Here is a 4,749-nt window from a genome sequence, read left to right as displayed (position 1 = left end):
CCAAATGCATTAGGCTACTTTTGAGTACATTGAAAAGGCATGGTTTATGATGGGTGGGTGGCTGTTTAGTTCCAAACAGTTAGAATGATGACTTTGTGTATGTTTGGTATGACCTGCACAAAAAAAGATAATTATTTCTTGGTCGTGAATAGAGCTGTAGAGAGACTAAAGGACAAGACTAAAATATGAAAGTGAAGAATAAACATTGATGATTTATATTTTAGCTACAAATCGACAAATCTCATGAAAAGACCAAAACCAACAATGCATTTGTCCAACTCTCAGTTCTTTCCTACTTCCCAAGCCTGTTTGTGGTTCTTAGCCTAGCAATGGGTCCTATTAAAAACAGGCCACAAATACATACTTCCACAGCATCTGGACACTGTATTTTTTAATAAACATTACCCAAACAGGAGTGAATAATGCATTTTTTGGGGAATATTATCTGATGCAGATTTGGTGCATAAGTGAGTGTTTTAAGCAGCAGGGTGGTATATGTGGTACTAAATAAAAACAAACTGCAGTGCCAATGTTCATGGAAATGAAGGAAGATGTTTTTAATAATTTTTGGACAACAATGGAGTTCCACAGCACTTACCATTAGACTTATTCTTTAATTCATGAAAATTACAAATCAAAATGAAATAGGCCAAAGAATGTCTGTTTCTTTTTCAGATCATGACAACTATCGATTGCGCATAATTATTATAAACACTTTTCATTCCTACATTTTTGTTCATTCTCAAACTCATTTACACCTGTATGTATCTGCTGGTGAGATATGTCTTAAGTAATTTAACCTGTGCTGAAGTCAGTGTTTTATTTCCCTACACATGGAAACAGCCTTTTGTATAACTGTCTTTGACAACATGAGGTTTATTTAATTTGTCTAATTAAGACATGCTTGGTTAATTATTAATATTATGCAGATCAAAGTATTGTTCTGCATTATTAGTCACTATTGGTGAAGTTGCTGTCAGTATGGCTAGAACATGAATAATAGGCTATACACAGATGGATATCAGTGATAATTCTAAAATTAGGCCCATCACACAGGGCAGTGTCCTTGCACAGCAGTGAAGGTCACCTGCAAACTCAACATTAATCTCCCAAAGTGCAGTGATGGACTCCACTTTGTCCTTGGAGAGTAGCATGGCACATTTGGGTTCATTACCGTAAATCTTGGCCTTGTCTTGTATGATGCATTGTTAACATGGATCGCTTGCTTTTCCACATTGGTTTAATACACATAACTTAAGTAATTAAATAAACAGGCCATCCCTGAGTCTGTCACACAGACTGTTCAATTGTCTTCTTTACTGGCTGAAATCATGCATGACAGCATCATTTATTTTATTTCCTATTTTTTATGTGACATTGATAAATTGTCTATGAATATATGTTATGTAATTTAATACACCTCTGCCAAAACATGATAATGACAAATTGGTTGAGGATTTAACACACCTTAATCAAACTAACCTCAGCTGATTGTGTACAACCTAGTAATACCACCACATTACTGAAGCATTAGAAGTGGTAGTGGCGGTATTTTTAAAGGAGAGATTACCACTAATACCACTGATCCTACTGTCAACATTGTTAAAAATAGAGGCGGGGCTGACAGCACTCAATGGTCACTGGATTTGACATGCTCAGGGGTCTAATCTGCCCACCTGGGGCATGCTGATGGTGGCATAGAGGTGGTGGAGCGTTAATGAGCCATATAAGAGTTTTCTAGCATATGTCGCAAAGCCAGACACCCATTATCTGATCATATAAATGTGCCAAATTCGCATTTTTCAATGAATCAATGGTATTTGAATACACTAGTAATATGGAGTGAATTGCAATGTGGCGTGAGTGCTTTGAATGTTGTGCTGAGTGATATATATATATATATATATATATATATATATATATATATATATAGAGAGAGAGAGAGAGAGAGAGAGAGAGATGTCTTTGTTTCAACTTACAGTTTTTCCCATTCAAACTTGAGTATATCCATTCCCTGTGTACTACAGTCTTATGCTGTTAACCTCGGGAGGGTTAAGACTGTAATGTGTGTCTTCCAATACACATGGAGTCACCAGCTGTTTATATGTGCTGCTTATTTTTAACTGTCACCTTCACCAGGAGGGCAAAAGACACACAGAGGTTAACAAAGCATATGCTACATTATACTGTGGACAATAGCAGCAGCATACAAGTATTGAAACATTGATATGGTTCTTTAAAACCCTTATTTTGTCAGAAACACTGGTGTAACATTTGGTTTACTGTGCTACTCACGCACACTGAAAGGATGTCACTGACTGATTGATAAATGACCATTTTGTCCAACCACTGACTTCCTGGATTTTAACTTAAATTGAATTTCAAGCTCCAATGAGATGTCAGTGTTAACACTAGAAACCCTCTCAGGGAAAATGTTGCTGTCAATGCAGAAAGACATTTTGGCTTTTCCTCCTTCTTTCTTTGGCCATTTCGCAAACACCCTCATTCATCATTCATTCAAATACACTTTGAAGGAAGGGACGTTTCCCCCAACTGGTACATTCTAAAGGGATAATATTTACTTACACAGAGATCCCTTATATTCACATAATGTGGTGTTTTCTTTAACAGATTATTGGGTTGTGTGGGTAGATTGAATTGGGAATTTTATGATGTATGTAATTCTTTAGTCTAATATTTAATAGATTGATGCACACTTGGGCATGTGTACTTGAGGAGTAGTTGTAGATTATCCAAGTGTGAATGTATGTGTGTGTGTGTGTGTGGTGACAATTGTCCCCTTTGAACAATATTACCAGATCTGTGTTATTTAAATCAAAAAATTAAATTCAGCAAGAAGATGGAGGGATTAATGTCCACTTATGACAGTAAGCACATCAAATATTTTGCAGAGCATATCACTTCACAAGTTTGTACCAAAGCCCCTTTGCCTTCCCCCATGTCTATTCCCTCTCCAACTAAGAATTTTATTAATACGAGTTATCAACATTGCACAGCCCAAACATATATACCAATTCCAGTGTGTCCAACTTTGCACAGTCAAAAGTAAAGAGTCTTTTATCTGATGCTAAGGCCATTTTCATTTTATCAATGTAGCTAAAATAGCTTCTCTACAATTCAAGACCTAAAGTGGATGGGCAGTTTTAATGTTCTAAATGAGTAACAAGGATTCTCATGGATGAGTGCAATTATTCTTAGAGGTTAATGTTAGACTCCTGAAAAGCTCCACAGTAATTGATAAATGGGTGTATAGCCCAGAGATGTATTCAGGGTTACTGGGCTGCAATACGCCTGGAGCAGCTCTTACACTGAATTATTAAAGACAGCTCTTTCCCCATTTCTTTGAAGCAATAGCTTAAAAACTGAACATTAAAGTAACCAAAATATAAGTACATATAACATATAATACATATAATAATTTTTCACAATTCTATCGATTTATTTTCAATGCCATGTATACCTTTATATTATTGCTGCTAGTTTAGTAGTAGTAAATGGACACCAATTAGGTAATGGTTCATATGCAAATAAAATTAATATCTAATTAGTAGTGATCCTCAATAACTTGTATTTCTTTCCCCTCTGCATAAAGAATATTAACACTGGTTATCATTTAATTATTAGGTCATCTCATATTTCATCATCTCAAGTATTTAAATTTCCAGGCAACTATGGCATTGATGCTGCATGCGTCTTTACATACTGTATGTTCACCATGCAGCATGAATCAGGAAATACAGGCTGATGCAGAAAACTCTATTCAGTGCACTGACATGTACTCAGTTTTGTCCATCTATTGGATTTTTTGTTGAAGTGATCTGCACTTTACAATGTCTCTGAAATTACATTTTCCCATGAAGAATGTATAGTCATCATTTCTGACAAGAGAGGCCTGGCTGGCTATGTGAGAGTATTCTTCACAGTGTCAGATAGAATAATTGTTCTTTGTTGTTGTTATGCTCACTGTTACGCAGTGACGCAAAACTGTAAACAAGGACATCAAAAGATGGTTTCCCTGAACATTTCAATACATATCAAAAGGTCTGAAAAAAGGGGAAACAACCTGATAGCTATTTTTTTTAAAAAGCCTACAACTTTAGACAGTTTCTTGATATTTTACAGCCAGGGACCTTTGTTGCATACCATCACCATTCATTTGCTGTGAACATTCTACTGCCTTTTATCTAATAAAGGCAAAAACACCCAAAAATATTTAAACCTAGTTAACAATAGAAGGCTTTGTCTATAAACTTTCTCATGCTCAGTCCAGGAACCCTGAACACTAGATGGCTGCATGGGAGGAATGAAATACTGAGTAAAACCACTTTATCAAAGTCTGCAATAATTGCCAATACTATGCTTGCAGTATAGGATACCATAAGACAAAATAGTACAACAAACCTTCGCATTTAATTATTTTTTACTTTAAACACACTTTACTTTTACACGCGGTAGCTCTGCTTTAATCTTGAGATGCTCCAGAGCTACAGTCTCTATTCATTCAACTTACACTATAAATTTCCATCTAAACTGAGGCTTTTTGAAGACCCTTTTCTCTCTCTCTCTCTCTTGCTTGCCTGTCATTCACCGGTCTTGTGCAGAGTTTTGCGTGCACGCCATGCTGCCGACAACTGCACGCACGTCGCGGTTCCTCGTGGGTCTAGTTCAAGTAGCCGGCTATTTAAAAACAATAAAATATTCTTTGTGTGGTTCAGTGATAAATTATCC

The sequence above is a fragment of the Micropterus dolomieu genome, linkage group LG20 (genome assembly GCF_021292245.1).
Source record: "Micropterus dolomieu isolate WLL.071019.BEF.003 ecotype Adirondacks linkage group LG20, ASM2129224v1, whole genome shotgun sequence".
NCBI classification, from domain to species: domain Eukaryota; kingdom Metazoa; phylum Chordata; class Actinopteri; order Centrarchiformes; family Centrarchidae; genus Micropterus; species Micropterus dolomieu.
Note: the sequence above shows the minus strand (reverse complement) of the source record.